Below are 21,360 nucleotides of genomic sequence, written 5' to 3'. Positions count from 1 at the left end.
TAAAGACACAGACCTACTAGAGAATGGACTTGAGGATATGGGGAGGGGGAGGGGTGAGATGTGACAGGGTGAGAGAGTGTCATGGACATATATACACTACCAAATGTAAAATAGATAGCTAGTGGGAAGCAGCCACATAGCACAGGGAGATCAGCTCGGTGCTTTGTGACCACCTAGAGGAGTGGGATAGGGAGGGTGGGAGGGAGGGAGATGCAAGAGGGAAGAGATATGGCAACATATGTATATGTATAACTGATTCACTTTGTTATAAAGCAGAAACTAACACACCATTGTAAAGCAATTATACTTCAATAAAGATGTTTAAAAAAAAAAAAAAGCTTATGGCATCAACTAGCTGTCAAATGCCAAGTCTCCCGATCACTCTAGAGCCAAGAAGTTAAGCTATGGGAGTAAAATATAAGCCCTGTCCTCACCCCACTTCCACTCCATTTCTCCAAAATGATGATGTTTTATTGATACAGGTTGCCTTACTCAGAGAGGCGCAAACCACAAGCAACAACGCTAAAGCAACTCTGATATTTTCTAGGTTGCCTTTGCATTATAGAAAGCCATATTTAACTTGGCACCATTGAAAAGACCAGACTAAGTTTACATGCAGCAAATAGGAACACATGGATGGTTCAGTGCAGTATACAAATGGCTTATTCCTAACAATGATGATGTTTATTAGCGTGCTTACTCTGTAGCTGGTTCCATACTAAGTGGTTTATATACTTACTATCCTTTTGTGCACATTCTATCATTTAATCTTTGCAACAATCATATGTGGTCACAATTATTCCTTTTTATGGATGGGAAAAAATGAGGCTAAGAGAGGCCTTCTTGTGCCTATGGACACAACGAGTAAGCTGGAGGAGCCGGGATAAACCTAGTCCAGTCTGACTCCAAAACTTACCATCTTTTTACCACTGCTCCTGCCTAAGTTTAACTGAAAAATTCAAATGTGAGGCGTAACCATTCATGTGGCCAGAAGGACTCAAAGTCACAAGATAAACAGGATGCATCTTCCTGGAGCAATTTTGCACAATGACAAAGTAATGAAATACACTTCAACATATTAAAACAAACATGAATACATATAAGTCTAATGCAAACTTCGCACACATTTTTAAAATAAAATAGAAGGCACCAAAAATACTGTCGTTTTTGAAACAGAGTCCCACCTGAGGCTATGCCTCAGACTCTACTTGCCTCCCTCCTCTCCCTTCCACTCCCAGGGGTATTTATTTGGCCCTATGTTTCATTAAAAGGTTCAGATGTGACCCAGACAATGGCCCACATTAGGAGATACATTCTAGGGGCAGAGGCATATGGACAAGTGTTAGTTTTATTTAGGTGGGCTCTTTGTGTTCATAAGACTGTAGCCTCCAGGAGAGGACAGAGGATTGGGTACCAAGGCTTCCGTCACCAGGTGGAGTTCAACACGGGACTGAGTGAAATCTTAGGCAAAGTAAAACCAGAGAAAAAACAGAGTAAGAGAATCCAAAGCTTCAGTTTCCAGATTCAGGATGTTCTGAACAGCAAAAAGAAGAGAAAGAGAAGGAGAGGTGGAGAGAGATGGAGAGAGAGACAGATGGAGAGAGAGAGAGAGATGGAGAGAGAAAGGGTGGGGGAGACATAAATAGGGAGGAAGTGGTGGAGAATGAGCAGGAGGGGGAGGAAAAGGAAGAAAGGAAGGAAGTTGCGATACTACTTAGTGCTCAAGTGTCTTACCAATTATGGGTGACCAGCTGAATTTAGTCTTGGTCAATATTCCAGTATCAGTGTCATTTGTTGCCTGAACCAGCATCTAAATCCTTTTCCTGTTTGATGAATTCCGTACCATATGACTCTTGGTAAGAGGTAGAAACTAATCCCCCCTGAGAAGCTGGAAGTGCCAGTCCCTCCACTATATGACTGCAACTCTGCTGATCAAATGCACCTGCACAGAGGCAGCAGCTATCCCTCCTGCCGTGGGAGTTCCTTGGGACTTGGGGCTGGTGTGGGCTGAAAGTGAAGCCCATAAGTAGATCCAGCTGTAAAAAGCTGAAAAATGCCCAAATCAGACAAGGGTTGGGACTGCTATTTGAGGATGCCGGAGGAATATAATTTTTGCATAAAATCAAAAGGTCTTACAACAGCCTTAGACCTCAAGCCAATGTTTTCCACTAGTGTTCGAAGGTATGAAATTCATCAATTTTACCTGTGGATCTTACCTAATGATAGATAAGCTTCCCCCTTAGCTTCTACACGGTCAACCTCATTAACAACCCAAGGTGATCTTTTTCTGTGCTCCTCTACCTCCATCTAGTGGATGAAGAGTCACCTGCAGCTCTGGCTTTCTTATAGTCTGGGATCAGTGCAGGCTTTTTCCTGAATCTGTAACTGAACATCTGTTAAGGCTTTTGTGGCTGGAAAACACCCCTACCTCTCATTGGGCAGAGTATCCATTGAGCTATGGAAAAACCAATACCTTGATGTATCTTTAGAAGCGCAGGGCTAGAACTACACATTCTGAACTTGTTCATTTAGCGATGACTGAAAAAAATTGGTTTTGTGTTTACGGTATTTCCTACTGAAAACTCTACCTTTAGAATATTTTGATCTTGCCAGGAATTTCTGCTGTACTGCAGCACACAAAAAGTAAAGTACAGAGAACTGACAGAAGAAACAGAAGCTGTTGCTAACAAATGTGCTCTCTGGGATCTAACTTGCATAGAAGTCAAACAGAATGCAGTAACAGAGAATCTAAGAATTTTTGAGCTGAGGAACTCTTAATGACCATCTGTTAAAGATGGAAAATAATGCAGAGCAAAGCAAAAACAGGAGATATGACCCAAAGAACTTATTTGGGGCCAGAGTCACCAGTCCAGATTCTATGAGCTGCTCTGTCTCCTTCTCTCCTCTCTCTCAAGGTCATTCCACCTGCCCATCCAGTCCTTTCCTCCTTCCCAAGATTTGTTATGGATTTTTTTATCAGCAAAAAGTTAACCTTTTCCACTGACAAAATCATTAAAACATAGAACCACAGAATATTTGAGCAAAACTATTTTTGCAGATTATCTAGTTTCACTTCTCTCGTTCTATGTATAGGATCTAGGTACTTTGAATAACTTGGCTACAGTCATAAACCAGCTAGTTACAGAGCCAGTGGACAACAGCTCTAATGCAAATAAGCAACACTCTGAAAAAGAAAGGGTCGTCATAGGGTAAAGGCAGCCATATGTAGCAGTGTCCATAGGACTTTAAGATAAGACATAATGTTTTTTGTTGTTGTTGTTGTTTTTAAAGCTACAGAGGAAATGAAGATGGATTTGGGTATGTGGCCAGTTTTTTTTTTTTTTTTTTTTTTTTTTTTTGGCTGTGTTGGGTCTTCGTTTCTGTGCAAGGGCTTTCTCTAGTTGCGGCAAGCGGGGGCCACTCTTCATCACGGTGCGCGGGCCTCTCACTATCGCGGCCTTTCTTGTTGCGGAGCACAGGCTCCAGACGCGCAGGCTCAGTAGCTGTGGCTCACGGGCCTAGTTGCTCCGCGGCATGTGGGATCTTCCCAGACCAGGGCTCGAACCCGTGTCCCCTGCATTGGCAGGCAGATTCTCAACCACTGTGCCACCAGGGAAGCCCAAGACATAATGTTTTGACTGGGGGGGCATGGGGAATCTTTGAAAGGAATAATAGATATCAGCCTTTCTTTTCTCACTTTTTTTTCTGGATGTCTGTTTCTGCCCTGGAGAAATGCCTTCAGGGAGCTGGTGGGTCACAGAAATGTCTGGAACCCTATATATGTGGTGTCTTACAAAGTGGTAGGTATTACCAGTGGGAAACCTACAGACTGCCCATTTGAAGGCATGAAACTTAAAAACTGTGAACCCTATGCTGCCTAAGAAGACTACTCCTGAAGGCCCTACTCAGCTTGGTGACAGCCTGGTCACAGCCTGTAATTTATGGCATCACCAAGGGAGATTTCCAGAGTAAGGTTTCCAGAATGACTATCAATGAATCATTTCTAATCAAGGAAACTGAGTTCTACTACACCTATCCTCTTTAGGGCATGTTGAAGAGGAATGATAAAAAGGGGAGGAAAGCAAAACATATAGGGCCAAATACAATAGTACATTTTTTAAGTGTCTCTCCCAGGTAGACCAAGCCCATGGCTGAGTAGAAACTGTAAAACAGGACTTCCCTGCTGGTGCAGTGGTTAAGAATCTGCCTGCCAATGCAGGGGACACAGGTTAGATCCCTGGTCCGGGAAGATCCCACATGCCACGGAGCAACTAAGCCCGTGCACCACAGCTACTGCGCTCTAGAGCCCGTGAGCCACAAGAAGAAAAGCCACTGCAATGAGAAACTCACGCACCGCACCAAAGGGTAGCCCCCGCTCGCCACAACTAGAGAAAGCCTGTGTGCATAAACGAAGACCCAACGCAGCCAAAAAAAAAAAAGGAACTGTAAAACAGGGTAGACTTGAATATAATTATTATTATAATATCATTCCATTCAGCACACACTTTATGTGCCATCTGGTAGACTTGTGTAATTGATTGCCACAGGACATAATCATTTTAAAAGACAATTAATTTGATTACCAGTAATGAAGTTTTTATCTATGCAAACTAGGAGCCAGGCAGCGAGATGAAGAAAGTAACCAAGTTTGCAAAATCAGAATGCAAGATGCATCATTCAGGAGGTTGGAGAGAGGAGCCCATCTCCTAGAAAACACTGGACTGAGAAACACTGCATTTCGGGTATTTGTGGTGTCCACCTCATCCACCAGATGGTAATCCCACTTCCAGAAACAGGTCTTGGACTACACTGAATTTGTCTCCTCTTTTATGTGCATAATCTGCACTAGAGATTTTATCTATTGATTAAATGAAGGAACAAAAAGGGAATATTGTTGAGCATCTATTGAGTACCAGGCAGCCTCCTAGATACATGTTATCCTTCCTCTATTTTAACCCTCACAACCAATTCTAAAAGGGAGGTTAAGATGATCAGACCAAGATCACACAGCTGGTAAGAGATTGTGGCAGGTGAATAATGGCCCCAAAAGATGTCCATGTCCTAATCCCTAGAACCTGTGAGTGTTATATGGCAAAAGGATTGTTGCAGGTATGATTAAATTAAGGATCTTGAGATGGGAAGATTATCCTAGATTATCCAGGTGTCCTCTAAATGCAATCACATGTATCTTTATGAGGGAAATTTGACTACAGAAGGGAAGGTGATATGACCAACCACAGAAGCAGAGACTGGGGTGATGTAGGCAGGGGCCAAGGGATGCCAGCAGCCTCGAGAAGAAGAAGAGGCAAGAAACAGATTCTCCCCTGGAGCTTCCAGAAAGAACCAGCCCTGCTCACACCTTGTTGCCCCTTGAGACTCACTTTGGAATTCTAACCTCCAGAGATATAGAATAAATCTGTGTTGTTTTAAGCCACTCAGTTTGTGGTCATGTGTTACAGCTGCAATAGAAATTAGTACAGAGGTGAGCCAGAATTCTACCCAGGTCTGCTCAAACTTGAAGCCTGCATTCTTTTCACTACTTTACACTGCCTGCCATTTGATTAAAGGCTGGAACTAAGTATGCAAAGATTCATATCTTGTCCCAGTTTTAACATTCCCAAGATCTGGAACTGAGTATTGAATCAGATGACCGAATGTTGGTCTTATTAAATCATTACAATTATCCCATTTGTTGATTATTGTCATGATGGTTCTAAACAGTAGATTCAAAGAAAAAAAATTAAAGAAATTCACCATTTAAGAATGGCTAAACTGAAGTCAGTAATTTTGACTGAGTTATTCCACATACTTTGAACTAAAATATTCAGATACTGAGCTGAAAGTGCTTTGATGCTTTTGACTCATAGTATTCAGAAAGCCATTAAGTTTACATATCTCAGTTTATCCTTATCAACATTTAAACATATTTGCATATTGGTTTTTCTTTGATGACAGTGTCATATTTGCATGGAAATCTAAAAACCTGGATTCTATCGTTAGTGTCTTTACCATCAATTAGCTCTTCAAGCTTGATCAAATCACCCAACATTTCTGGACCTCAGTCTCCTTACCTGCAGAATGGGGCAGTGGGTCGGAAGTTTGCCAAGCAGATCATCTCTAAGTTTTCTTCCAGTTTTAGTATAAAACATGGCAGGATTCCCACAGCAAAGCTTCTGGGTATTGATTTCAAGTGTGCTCATTATTACAAACTGCCAGTAGAGGTCAGGTTAAGCTTGGTAATTCTATCTAATCTGGCATGTACATTGAGCAAATGCAAAAGCTTACCTTATATTGATGCTTGCCAGCAGGCCTTCATCTAGATCCTTCTGAGCTAATGAATGTTGATCCCAGTGTTATAGAGTAAAATAGGGAAATCTGTGAAACCAAAATTGCCTTCATTAGTCTGTAATTTGCAATTGCCTGGTACCAGAATGTTTTTCTTCGCTTGCCTGAATGTCCTTAATTGAATGTGTCACCTGAAGCCCTGGGGCTTAGTGTTTGCTCATGTTACTGTGCTAATCAATCAGTTGCAAGGAAGTGAGGCTGCAAGACTAAAAAATGTTTCCTGTATCCTCTTTATGCATCTAGGTGTAACTGTGTTAAGAATATGTGACTGCCTGTGTATATGACATTTAACCCATTGCATGTATTCCTAGTGAAGTGTAAAGAGATGAATGAAAAAGAAAAAAATGAATAAGAGTGAACACATATCATCCTTGGATAGTTACCTTGTCAAGCTACCAATCAGGACCAGCTCTAGGCACAACAGTGATATCTGTAAAAGCAGATTTTTTGTAGCTATCCTTCCCCTAACCCTTCATTACTGCCACCTTCTCTCTTCTCAACATCCTTAGTCAAACTCTGCTCTCAGGAGAGATCCAAAGAACTCAAATGCAGTAAGATATAAGAATCTGATGATGCAGTTTTGCTCTCCTGGGCACACTTGCATTTTGTCAGAGAACAAGGCCTTTTAATGGGTGGAATTCCAAAAGTAGAATTGTAATCATCCAGAAGGGTAGTAAACGGGGGGTGGGGGGGGGAGATGACTGACAGCATCTTCAAAATCACCTCATGGAGCTGACACCATAGGCCAATGACAAAGGCTGGCCTTGCCACCCATTAATGCATGCAGCCTGAATGGCTAAAGCATTCTTTTTCTTTTTTTTAACAGCATTTATTGAGCATTAACTGCATGCGCATGCGAGGTTCTGTGTGAGGATCCAAGGTCAGGTTCCTGCACTTGAGATACACACTCAGCTGAGTTTCTGATCCCAAATGCTCTGAGTTTGCTTCCCTAATGTGTGGGATTGCTGCTTGAGGATCTAATGATTTTTCCCTGTACAACATACCAAGATGCAGCTGGAGCCTCAGCACCATCTCCACTGCAAGGACCTACAGAATGGGGATCAACCTCCTCTTTCCTTTACCTCCTCTATACAGCAATAAATGACGGGGACAGGGTGGGGGGTTCTGAGAGTCACGCTGAGGGGATGGATGTACAGGGTCCTGAACTGACCACCAAACTGGGGGCTTCAGAGTATTCATAATTTCCAGAAAGCTCTGTGATATGAGGAAAAGGCAAAATTTCCTAGGGGCTATAACTTAATAATACCAGAGGCAAGCAAATCTTAAAGCCTTGGGGACCTCTAAACTCCTAAGGTTCTGATGCACTAACACTCGGGATCACAGCCTTGACAATCCTGTCTCCAGATTCTTCTATGTGGAATCACCACCATGGTTATGTTTGCCTTAAAGCTGCCACAACAAGTGCACAACAAAAATTCTCTTTGACATTTACTGTCTCGGTAAACAGAAATGCCACCTTATATTTACCTAGTACCTGGTAGTTTATAGAGCAACTCAGAAAATCCCTTCATCTGTCCCATAAGGTGAAATATTCTCACACCTCACAGATTTTTAGAGTTGGTAGAAGATCCTCTACACCTTTTCCCCACACTTACCCATTTTACAGTGCTGGATGAAATGCCAACACTTACTGACCCACACCCCTTCCCCCTCCCACCTCCCACCATCCAGCACCATCTTTCATAAGCATCATTTTGCAGATGATGAAATTGAGACTCAAATACGTTAGGTGACTCTCTCAGCAGCAGAAATTATGCAAGTGGAGGAAGGAACAGGGTCTCAGACTGCCTGAGGGATTTTTCAATTCTCATTCCATGAAATCTCTCAGCAGCACCCAACACTGTTGACCCCCATTGCTTTCCTGAACACTCTCTCTCAGGGTTTCCACTGCACTATACCCTGGATTTTTCTACTATCTCTGATCCTTTTGTGTCATTCTCCTGAAGGATTTAGAATCGGCCAGTCTTAGTTTGAGCTCTCTTATCTCACTCTATAGCCTCGCCTTGTATTGTCTCTTACTCTCATAGTTTTTGTTTTTGTTTTATTGTTATGGAATGCCTTCTTATTTATTTATTTATTTATTTATTTAACATCTTTATTGGAGTACAATTTCTTTACAATGGTGTGTTAGTTTCTGCTTTATAACAAAGTGAATCAGCTATACATATACATATATCTACATATCTCTTCCCTCTTGCGTCTCCCTCCCACCCTCCCTATCCCACCCTTCTGGGTGGTCACAAAGCACCCAGCTGATCTCCCTGTGCTATGTGGCTGCTTCCCACTAGCTATGTATTTTACATTTGGTACTATATATAAGTCCATGCCACTCTCTCACTTCGTCCCAGCTTACACGTCCCCCTCCCGGTGTCTTCAAGTCCATTCTCTACGTCTGCGTCTTTATTCCCATCCTGGCCCTAGGTTTTTCAGAACCTTTTTTTTTTTTTTTAATTCCATATGTATGTGCTAGCATACAGTATCTATTTTTCTATTTCTGACTTACTTCATTCAGTATGACACATTCTAGGGCCATCTACCTCACTATAAATAACTCAATTTCATTTCCTTTTAGGGCTCAGTAATATTCCATTGTATATATGTGCCACATCTTCTTTATCCATTCATATGTCAATGGACACTTAGGTTGCTTCCATGTCCTGGCTATTGTAAATACTGCTGCAATGAACATTGTGGTACATGAGTCTTTTTGAATTATGGTTATCTCAGGGTATATGCCCAGTAGTGAGATTACAGGGTCATATGGTAGTTCTATTTTTAGTGTTTTAAGGAACCCCCATACTGTTCTCCATAGTGGATGTATCAATTTACATTCCCACCAACAGTGTAAGAGGGTTCCCTTTTCTCCTCACCCTCTCCAGCATTTATTGTTTGTAGTTATTTTGATGATGGCCATTCTGAATGGTGTGAGGTGATACCTCACTGTAGTTTTGATTTTCATTTCTCTAATGATTAGTGATGTTGAGCATCTTTTCATGCGTTTGTTGGCCATCTGTATATCTTCTTTGGAGAAATGTCTATTTAGGTCTTCTGCCCATTTTTGGATTGGGTTGTTTGTTTTTTGATATTGAGCTGCATGAGTTGCTTGTAAATTTTGGAGATTAATCCTTTGTCAGTTGCTTCATTTGCAAATATTTTCTCCCATTCTGAGGGTTGTCTTTTGGTCTTGTTTATGGTTTCCTTTGCTGTGCAAAAGCTTTTCAGTTTCATTAGGTTCCATTTGTTTATTTTTGGTTTTATTTCCATTTCTCTAGGAGGTGGGTCAAAAAGGATCTTGCTGTGATTTATATCATAGAGTCTTCTGCCTATGTTTTCCTCTAAGAGTTTTATAGTGTGGGGCCTTACATTTAGGTCTTTAATCCATTTTGAGTTTATTTTTGTGTATGGTGTAAGGTAGTGTTCTAATTTCATTCTTTTACATGTAGCTGTCTAGTTTTCCCAGCACAACTTATTGAAGAGGCTGTCTTTTCTCCATTGTATATTCTTGCCTCCTTTATCAAAGATAAGATGACCATATATGTGTGGGTTTATCTCTGGGCTTTCTATCCTGTTCCATTGATCCATATTTCTGTTTTTGTGCTCGTACCATACTGTCTTGATTACTGTAGCTTTGTAATATAGTCTGAAGTCTGGGAGCCTGATTCCTCCAGCTCTGTTTTTCTATCTCAAGATTGCTTTGGCTATTCGGGGTCTTTTGTGTTTCCATACAAATTGTGAAATTTTTTGTTCTAGCTCTGTGAAAAATGCTATTGGTAGCTTGATAGGGATTGTACTGCATCTGTAGATTGCTTTGGGTAGTATAGTCATTTTCACAATGTTGATTCTTCCAATCCAAGAACATGATATATCTCTCCATCTGTTGGTATCAACTTTAATTTATTTCATCAGTGTCTTATAATTTTCTGCATACAGGTCTTTTGTCTCCTTAGGTAGGTTTATTCCTAGGTATTTTATTCTTTTTGTTGCAATTGTAAATGGGAATGTTTCCTTAATTTCTCTTTCAGATTTTTCATCATTAGTGTATAGGAATGCAAGAGATTTCTGTGCATTAATTTTGTATCCTGCTACTTTAACCAGTTCATTGATTAGCTCTAATAGTTTTCTGGTAGCATCTTTAGGATTCTCTATGTATAGTATCATGTCTTCTGCAAACAGTGACAGCTTTACTTCTTCTTTTCCGATTTGGAGTCCTTTTATCTTTTTTCTTCTCTGATTGCTGTGGCTAAAACTTCCAAAACTATGTTGAATAATGTTGGTGAGAGTGGACAACATGTCTTGTTCCTGATCTTAGAGGCAATGGTTTCAGTTTTTCACCACTGAGAACGATGTTGGCTGTGGGTTTGTCATATATGGCCTTTATTATGTTGAGGTAAGTTCCCTCTATGCCTACTGTCTGGAGGATTTTTATCATAAATGGGTGTTGAATTTTGTCAAAAGCTTTTTCTGCATCTATTGAGATGATCACATGGTTTTTCTCCTTCAATTAGTATGGTTTATCACACTAATTGATTTACGTATATTGAAGAATCCTTGCATTCCTGGAATAAACTCCACTTGATCATGGTGTGTGATCCTTTTAATGTGCTGTTGGATTCTGTTTGCTAGTATTTTGTTGAGGATTTTTGCATCTATGTTCATCAGTGATACTGGCCTATAGTTTTCTTTCTTTGTGACATCTTTGTCTGGTTTTGGTATCAGGGTGATGGTGGCCTCATAGAATGGGTTTGGGAGTGTTCCTCCCTCTGCTATATTTTGGAAGAGTTTGAGAAGGATAGGTGTTAGCTCTTCTCTAAATGTTTCATAGAATTCGCCTGTGAAGCCATCTGGTCCTGGGCTTTTGTTTGTTGGAAGGTTTTTAATCACAGTCTCAATTTCAGTGCTTGTGATTGGTCTGTTTATATATTCTATTTCTTCCTGGTCCAGTCTTGGAAGGTTGTGCTTTTCTAAGAATTTTTCCATTTCTTCCAGGTTGTCCATTTTATTGGCATAGAGTTGCTTGTAGTAATCTCTCATGATCTTTTGTATTTCTGCAGTGTCAATGGTTACTTCTCCTTTTTCATTTCTAATTCTATTGATTTGAGCCTTCTCCCTTTTTTCCTTGATGAGTCTGGCTAGTGGTTTATCAACTTTGTCTATCTTCTCAAAGAACCAGCTTTTAGTTTTATTGATCTTTGCTACTGTTTCCGTCATTTATTTCTGATCTGATCTTTATGATTTCTTTCCTTCTGCTAACTTTGGGGATTTTTTGTTCTTCTTTCTCTAATTGCTTTAGGTGTAAGTTTAGGTTGCTTATTTGAGATGTTTCTTGTTTCTTGAGGTAGGATTATATTGCTCTAAACTTTCCTCTTAGAACTACTTTTGCTACCTCCCATAGGTTTTGAGTTGTCGTGTTTTCATTGTCATTTGTTTCTAGGTGTTTTTTGATTTCCTCTTTAATTTCTTCATTGATCTCTTGGTTATTAAGTAGTGTATTGTTTATTCTCCATGTGTTTGTATCTTTTACAGATTTTTTCCTGTAATTGATATCTAGTCTCATAGCATTGTGGTCAGAAAAGATACTTGATATGATTTCAATTTTCTTAAATTTACCAAGGTTTGATTTGTGACCCAAGATATGATGTATCCTGGAGAATGTTCCATGAGCACTTGAGAAGAAAGTGTATTCTGTTGTCTGTGGATGGAATGTCCTATAAATATCAATTAAGTCCATCTTGTTTAATGTATCATTTAAGCTTGTGTTTCCTTATCTATTTTCATTTTGGATGATCTGTCCATTGGTGAAAGTGGGGTGTAAAAGTCCCCTACTATGACTGTGTTACTGTCGATTTCTCCTTCTATGGCTGTTAGCATTTGCCTTATGTATTGAGGTGCTCCTATGTTGGGTGCATAAATATTTACAATTATTATATCTTCTTCTTGGATTGAACCCTTGATCATTATGTAGTGTCCTTCCTTGTCTCTTGTAACATTCTTTGTTTTCAAGTCTATTTTATCTGATATGAGTATTGCTACTCCAGCTTTCTTTTGATATCCATTTGCATGGAATATCTTTTTCCATCCCCTCACTTTCAGTCTGTATGTGTCCCTAGGTCTGAAGTGGGTCTCCTGTAGACAGCATATATACGGGTGTGGTTTTTCTATCCATTCAGCCAGTCTATGTCTTTTGGTTGGAGCATTTAATCTGTTTACATTTAAGGTAATTATCGATTTGTATGTTCCTATTACCATTTTCTTAATTGTTTTGAGTTTGTTATTTTAGGTCTTTTCCTTCTCTTGTGGTTCCTGCCTAGAGAAGTTCTTTTAGCATTTGTTGTAGAGCTGGTTTGGTGGTGCTGAATTCTCTTAGCTTTTGCTTGTCTGTAAAGGTTTTAATTTCTCTGTCAAATCTGAATGAGATCCTTGCTGAGTAGAGTAATCTTGATTGTAGATTTTTCCCTTTCATCACTTTAAATATGTCCTGCCACTCCCTTCTAGCTTGCAGAGTTTCTGCTGAAAGATCACCTGTTAACTTTATGGGGATTCCCTTGTATGTTATTTGTTGCTTTTCCCTGCTGCTTTTAATGTTTTTTCTTTGTATTTAATTTTTGGTAGTTTGATTAATATGTGTCTTGGGATATTTCTCCTTGGATTTATCCTATATGGGACTCTCTGCACTTCTTGGACTTGATTGACTATTTCCTTTCCCATATTAAGGACGTTTTTAACTATAAACTCTTCAACTATTTTCTCAGTCCCTTTCTTTTTCTCTTCTTCTGGGACCCATGTAATTCAAATGTTCGTGTGTTTAATGTTTTCCCAGAGGTCTCTGAGACTGTCCTCAATTCTCTTCATTCTTTATTCTTTACTCTGTTCTGCTTTAGTTATTTCCACTATTTTATCTTCCAGGTCACTTATCCGTTCTTCTGCCTCAGTTATTCTGCTATTCATTCCTTCTAGAGAAGTTTTAATTTCATTTATTGTGGTGTTCATCATCGTTTGTTTGCTCTTTAGTTCTTCTAGGACCTTGTTAAACATTTCTTGTATTTTCTCCATTCTATTTCTAAGATTTTGGATCATCTTTACTATCATTACTCTCAATTCTTTTTCAGGTAGACTGCCTAGTTCCTCTTCATTTGTTTGTCTGGTGGGTTTTTACCTTGCTCCTTTCTCTGCTGTGTGTTTCTCTGTCTTCACATTTTGCTTACCTTACTGTGTTTGGGGTCTCCTTTTCGCAGGCTGCGTGTTCGTAGTTCCCTTTGTTTTTGATGTCTGCCCCCAGTGGCTAAGGTTGGTTCAGTGGGTTGTGTAGGCTTCCTGGTCGAGGTGACTGGTGCCTGTGTTCTTGTGGATGAGGCTGGATCTTGTCTTTCTGGTGGGCAGGACCCCATCTGGTGGTGTGTTTTTGGGTGTCTGTGACCTTATTATGATTTTAGGCAGCCTCTCTTGTAATCAGTGGGGTTGTGTTCCTGTCTTGCTATAGTTGTTTGGCATAGGGTATCCAGCCTTGTAGCTTGCTGATCATTGAGCAGAGCTGGGTCGTAGCATTGAGATGGAGATCTCTGGGAGAGCTTTCACCATTTGATATTACATGCAGCTGGGAGTCTCTGTTGGACCAATGTCATGAACTCGGCTCTCCTACCTCAGAGGTACAGGCCTGACACCCGGCCAGAGCACCAAGACCCTGTCAGCCACATGGCCATGTACATGGGGAGTTCTTGCCTTTTGGGAAGTCTGAGGTCTTCTGCCAGCATTCAGTAGGTGTTCTGTAGGAATTGTTCCACATGTAGATGTATTTCTGATGTATTTGTGGGGAGGAAGGTGATCTCCACATCTTACTCCTCTGCCATCTTGAAGGTCTCTCCCCCTGAATCTCATAGTTTTAAATATTATCTGTGGTACATCTAGTCCCAAATTTATGTCTCTCAGCCATACCTCCATTTTGAGTTCCAGGTTTATTCATCCAAATGTCAACTTGCTATTTCCATCTTGATATTTCTACATGTCTTAAATTGAAGCCTTCATTTTCTCACTCTCACCACCTCTGCATTTCTCCTCATTTCAACGTACAGCACCCCCACTCACCCCCAAAATTTTTATCTTCAAACTCTTCCTCTGTCTTTTCTCCCACTTTCAACCAAAGTACTATAGATTCTACCCCCAAAATGTATCCTCAACACATTGCTTTTATCCTCAAAAATAAAAATAAAATTGAAAACAATAGGAGAAATTTGAACACTAAATATTTAAGAATATTTTAAAGTACCATTAATTTTTAATGTGTTTAATATTGTAATCAGTTCCAGAGGCATATACTGAAATATATACTGGTAAAATGATACGTTGTCTGAGAATCAATTTAAAGTAATCTGAGGTGAGGTTAGTAGGAAATTAGCAATGAAATAAGATATACCATGCAGTGATAATTACTAAAACTGGATGATAGGTACATCAGGTTCATTATACTCTTCTATTTTTTTTTATTATTTTCAAATTTCCTTAATAAAGTTATGGAAAAAATTTTAAATGGTTTGCCTCAAATAATGTAAGGCAATGAGACAATGTCAGACTTTATACTTTTATTCCAAGTAAGTTGTCAGCTTTATTAAGAGGTAAAAGCAATTCAATTTAACAAGAATTTGCCCCAAATAATTCAAATTATCAAGAAGATTCTGTGAAATACATATTTATATCCACCATCTTTAAAGATTAGCCTTGCCATAGGTAGATATTGTACCTTGAAACATTAGTTAATGATTGTCTGAAAGCCATCATAATTACTAAGACACACACTAGGCATGCAGAACATGACAAATGTCAACAGTTTTTTTAGTAGTGGTTCAAAACATCACGCAATATTTAACCCAGACCTTTATAATATTTCACTAAATATGTAATACATATTAAATTTCCTACTTAAGCACAAAAGAAAAACCATATACCATTAGTAAAGATTGTCCTCCCTACAGTAAAAGCAGCTGACAAAATACATGAGAAATAATATGGCTACAAATTAAAATATATTCTTTTGTCAGAAAATACTATTGGAAAATACAAACTTGTTGCACATTTGAAGAAATAAGTATTACCCATTATTGGAGATTTACTATACAATTGAATGAAAGTATATCTGTTTTTCACATGTCTATACTTATGGTATATTCTGGATTTTTTCCAATAATGACACATATGAAGCACTAATTTTATTGTGAACAACTAAAGGAAGAGTGTATGCAAAGACTTATTCTACTTAGTAAATTACTTCTCTGATATATGAATGAAAATAGTTTAAGCTAACTCTTATGGAATGGAAGCTTTGAATGTAATAAAAAATAATAATTTAAGTTATTGGAGTAAGTTATGGAGAGAGCAAATCAGATGAAATTTATGTACTCTATCATTAAAAGACACTCAACTACAGCAAAGAAGATGAAACAGAAGTGTACAAAGGAATGTCATTGAATCTATTGATTTTACAAAAACAAGGTCTCAACAATACTTTGTAATGAGATGGAAAATAACGACGAAAATCTTTCGTAGTTCTTGAAATTCCCTGGTTATTTCATAGCAAAGTACTAAAAGGTATCAGACTTACTGATGAGATACCCATTTTTTCTTTTACAAAGACAAGATATCCAAATTTGCTGATCTTTTCTTAATGAAATGTGTCTATCTGTAGAAAGCACCTTGCAGATAATTTTTTAAATGAATAAGTAAACAAAACCTGTCTCTTCAAGTAAGACAGTAGCTGATTTTCAAAATAAATTACAGAAAAAAGATTCTGAAAGTAAATACTATGAAATATTTTCATCATTATGGGTTTGTGTTGCTATAAATGATGTGTATCACCTATAACAACTTTCATACCTGCACACTTTAAAATACAGGAACAGAATTATTTAACCCAGATAAAAATCCTCCAAATGAAGTATTTCAGTAGGTATTGAATCCATTTTGATGAATTTTAAAACACTAACCAATTGTAATAAGGGAAGATTGATATTACAAACTGAATTTCAATAAAACTTTAGCATAATTGATGTGTTGAGATTAAAAAGTGAGTATCACATAACACAATAACAGCTAATGACATACCTCTTCACTGGGGTCTGTATATCAATGTGAGGTAACTTTTTCACCTGTAACATTATGCCACTAAAACCAAGTACTGAAATGAACTACACTGAAACTAGAACTTTGATTCTCAATATCAAATTGTTTCAAAATAACAAAGATATTCAACACAATAAAATATTATTATTGGCAAGATTATTTTATCATTTAAAGATTATTTAAAATATGATTTATTTCATCTTATCCCTTTTTACTTCTACTCTTTATGTGTTTTATAGTATATATATCAGTATGGTAGTACATTCCTATGAAATAAGTATACATTTGGGGGTATAGTTGGCTACTTCGTTTTATCGGATGGGGTGCCCCCAGGAATTCAAGTTGGAGGGTGGAAGTTTAAAGTAACCTCATGTTCGACCTTAAACAGTTCTTCAGGACCTCCTTCCCTCTGTTTATCAAAGTGAAATCAAGCCTTAGAGTCACAAGGAGGAATAGAGAATGTCATGGAAGTTCAGCTTATAGAATATGTTTAAGGTATTTATTGCTAGGTAGCCAGAATATTGGCCTTGGTGAGCACTGATTGAAATGGCATGAGGAACTTGCACCAGATGGAAGAATAAAGAATTATTAACAGCTAAATCCTCTCCACTATACTGAAAATATAAGCTGTGCATAGTCTCAAACTTTCCTCTTGTACATGGACTAGAACCGTAAAAAAGATTTATTATACAAGGTTATCATTATTTCTGAGAATATGTTATGATTAGACTACCTCGGCAGATCTCCTGGATGACAAATCTCTTACGCAATCCTCTGGTAATGGAATTTTCCCCGAACCTTTGACAAAGTGGTTTGTGAAGCAAATAAATAATATAAAGAAGAGCCTTCTCAAAAGAGAAGAATTTAGGAGAAGCATTCTATTAAATCAATTAATAGTGTCAATTAAGAATTACTCCTACCTAATTATTAAGATACAAGATTCTCTAGCACAGTGGCTTTCTAACTTTTAGATGAGGACTCACAGTAAGAAATGCATTTTTCATCCTATCCCAATGCACACATGAATATGCAATTGAAAAGGATTTCACAAAACAATTTTTGCCCTGGTCATATAGAACAAAATGGAACACATCTATTTTATCCCATTTTTTAAAATTCTAGTCACACCTTCCTCAACTTTCCACTAATGAGTCTACCCCTGCAGTCTGAAACACATGACTCTAGCACTGACAGCCCTGCTCAGCAAGCCCTGACCACAGCATTATTCTACATATCTGAAATAACACAACTGCATTTCTTCTTCTTTAATATTATTATTATTATTCCATACTTTTAAAAATTCCAGACATGTTGTCCCTCCAGATAAGAATGAATTTGCAAAATTTCACTGTTCTTAAAAGTTCTTCTGATGGAGAACTCAGAGTCAGGGATTTGGTGCTTGGGGGACAGAGGGTATATACACAGGTGAGTGAGGAAGCTGCACACAGAGGACAGGAAGGGAATACAAATGGGCTAAGCTTCTTGGTTCTGAGTGGGTATCACAACAGCATGACCAAAATAATAAGAAGTAGATGATAACAGACACATACAGCACTTGCCAAGTACCAGACACTGTTGTAAGCACTTTACACACATCGCCATTCATTCCCCAAATTCCTCTAACTCTTCCACACCCACTTAGTAAGAAGTCTAACTGGGATTTGAACTGGGGCTCTCAGCTCCAGAAATCATGGTCTGTCTACCTCCAGATCTTTTCCGAAGTCCTCCGTTTTTAAATACAGTAAGTCCCCTACATATGAACCTTCAGGTCACGAACTTTCAAAGAAGCGAACATGCATTCACATGTCCAGTCACGTAAGTTAGTTCACGTGTCTGGCGTACACTGTCATGTGCATGCATCCTCTACAAGTGGTTGTGACTTTGTGTACAGTACTGTATAAAGTACTGTATAGAGTACAGTATCTTTATTTCAAGCTGAGAATGTCCAGAAGCAAGTGTAAAAGCAGTGGTGATATAGCTGGTACTGCTAAGAAGCACCAAGCGATAACAATAGAAACAAAAGTGAAAATAATTTCTTTATTTTTTGTGTTTGTTAGTTTTTTATGTATTATTTGTGTGAAAAGTATTATAAACCTATTACAGTACAGTACTACATAGCTGACTGTGTTAGTTGGGTACCTAGGCTAACTTTGTTGGACTTACGAAACAAATTGGACTTACAAACTTACTCTCAGAATGGAACTCATTCATATGTAGGGGACTTACTGTAATAACAAGTAATTTTTTTACTTATATGCAAGTCAAACAAAAGTTGCCCATGGGTTAAATGTGGCTCCTGAGCTGGCAGTTGTAAGCTCTGCCTTAGAGAAACAGATGAGAGCCCACTGTGGAGGGGCACTGACCTGGGAGTCACAGGATGGGGCTCATTCCTGCCTCTGCCTTGCTGTGGACTTTGGGCAAATCTTGTTACTTGCCTGGCCTTCAGCATCTTAAAAATGAGAGTCATGAAGCAGATGTTCTCTAAGGACCTGCTGCTTCGAACATACTATGAGTCTAAGGTGCTCAAGAGAAAAGGAGGCCCAAATCAAGAGAGAACATTGAAAATAAAGAGAAGATGTCTTTAAACAAAGTGCAAAGGAGGTAAAAACAGGCGAGAAGAGATAAAATGGGGGGAAGAGGAGTGAAGAAATAGAAGACCCACAATGAGAAAAGGTTCATGGGTGTTGAGATTGGGTTAGTGAGTTCTTCTAGGATCCTATTAAAGATAGTAAAATGTTGCAGATAAGATTATAGTTGAAGAATATTTACATGATTTTTTTTCTTTAAAATAAGGATGGGGAAAAAAGACAACAAAGCCAAAGAGACATTAAAGATACAGCATGAGTGTAGAGCAGGAAATGTCTAACATTATCTTTACCAGTTAACTGAGACACTGGCCCGGGGTAGGGATTTGGAGATGGAGGTTGCAGGGAGTGCAACAAGAAGCCACAAAAAGATCTCAGAAAAGTGGTATGCCTTACTGGCTCAGAATCAGGGTCTAAAGATACTCCGCATGGCCAGAATAACTCCTGTCACTGAGCCATCTGTTCTAAATCACTGCATTTTTCCTCACAAATTCTTTTGGCAAGATGGAGATGAAATTCTGTGCTGAACAACAGCCATGGAATGCCCAGAACTGAATTAATCCTGAAAATTAATTGCTTTCTGAAATCCATCTGCCTTGAAAGGTTTTGAAGAGAGCCTCCTAGAAACTGGGAGTTATTAAGATAAATAAAGGAAACAATTAAAATAGAGTAATAAAGGAGGGGCTTTCACTAACAACCCAGACCCCTGAGAAGGAAGGGGTCCAAAGGAAGAATTTCTCCTTCCCCAGCAACAGCTCAGCCATTGAGAAGCAGTTACCACTTCGGCTTCCTTGAAACAGTTCCTCCCAACTTCCTCTTTTCCTCTATAAAATCAAGCCCCTCTCCTCTATTCTTTGGACTTGCCTATGTTGACCATAATTTGCTTGTCCTGAATTGCTTTCCTGCATAAATTTGTTTTGCTGGTAAATAACTCTTTTTTTTTTTTTAAGGTCAAAAGAACTAAGCAGATGGTCCCTGGACATTCCCCACTGCCCAGGGAAGTCTATCCCACCTCCTTCTGGGAATGGAGCAACCTTGAAACATGTCTTTAAAACCCTGACTGGACATGAATTTCCTGTGAAAAGTAGTACCCTTGATTTGTACATAAATTAGGCCAGTTTTCCTTTTAATTGTGGCTCTTGTTTAAGACATAGGCAGAAAACACTTTGACATAAATTGTAGCAATATCTTTTTGAATCTATCTTCTAAGCAAAAAGAAATAAATGCAAAATAACCAAATAGAACCTAATTAAGCTTAAAAGTTTTGCACAGCAAAAGAAAACCATTGACAAAATGAAAAGACAACCTACTGAATGGGAGAAAATATTTGCAAATGATAGGACAAATAAGGGGCTAATACCCAAAATATATAAACAACTCATACAACTCAATATCAAAAAACAAAGAACCCAATTTAAAAATGGGCAGAAGACCTGAATAGACATTTTTCCAAAGAAGATATACAAATGGCCAACAGGCCCATGAAAAAATGCTCAATATCTCTAACCATCAGAGAAATGCAAATTGTTTTGTAATAACTTTAAATAGAGTATAACCTATAAAAATATTGAATCACTATGTTGTACATCTGAAACTAACATAATATTGTATATCAACTGTACATCAATTGAAAAATAAAATTAAAATAAAAATGAAATGGTGGGACTTTGTGGAAATTCTATTCTGATAACTTCAGTTTTATTATTGATGCAAGAAACAAAGTCTTCAGTTAAGAGGGAGGATGGGGAGACAGTATTCACATGTTCAAGACTAATTCTGATCTGCCAAGAAGCAGCCATCAAGATGGAAGTAAATGTGCAAGAGATTTATGGGAGAGTTATGGGGAATAATAATGAGAGAGAAAGCTAAAGACAGTGGGAGAGCCTTCAAAATGCAATGCAGAAAGAAGAGAAAAGGGAGGTTTGGGTAGGAAGAGCCTTAGACTGCAACAATGAATTGTCCCCAGGTAAAGATTCTCAAGAGCCCCATCACTGATTTGGCTGGGGAGCCCAGAGGAGGAGGCAATGGTACCAGAGCCCAGGAGCTGGACCACCTGGCAGGAACTGGAATAAGTGGGAGCTGGAACCACAGAAGAAAGTCATCCAGAAGGAGTCAGAGCCAAAGAGAAGCTGTAGCCACTGCTGGAGCCTGAAGGGGAGAGGATGGAAAGGGTGCCCTGGCCTCTCCTTTCCTGTCACTCTTTAATGTCTCATCAATGCTTTCTATTGGCTGAACCTAGATGGCAGCCAGTTAACAAGGAAGCTTTTGAGGAGCTCTGCCCTCTGTAATACAGAGCACAGGA

At 38.7% G+C, this 21,360-nt stretch overlaps 1 protein-coding gene across 4 annotated transcripts in view; it reads right to left on the bottom strand.

The window, feature by feature from the left end:
* ZPLD1 (zona pellucida like domain containing 1) overlaps nucleotides 1-21,360 on the bottom strand; it is a 313,221-nt gene that overhangs the window by 251,998 nt on the left and 39,863 nt on the right. For 3 of the 4 annotated variants that reach the window (XM_061193037.1, XM_061193034.1, XM_061193035.1), the window contains exon 2: nucleotides 6,286-6,375. The gene's annotated coding sequence lies outside the window, so the exon portion shown is untranslated. Of the gene's footprint in view, nucleotides 1-6,285; nucleotides 6,376-21,360 lie in introns of those variants that run through there. The other variant, XM_061193039.1, reaches the window with a different exon arrangement.

The sequence above is a fragment of the Eubalaena glacialis genome, chromosome 6 (assembly GCF_028564815.1).
Source record: "Eubalaena glacialis isolate mEubGla1 chromosome 6, mEubGla1.1.hap2.+ XY, whole genome shotgun sequence".
In the NCBI taxonomy this organism is placed as follows: domain Eukaryota; kingdom Metazoa; phylum Chordata; class Mammalia; order Artiodactyla; family Balaenidae; genus Eubalaena; species Eubalaena glacialis.
The sequence above is the reverse complement of the archived record's forward strand: the minus strand, read 5'-3'. Positions and strand labels throughout refer to the sequence as shown.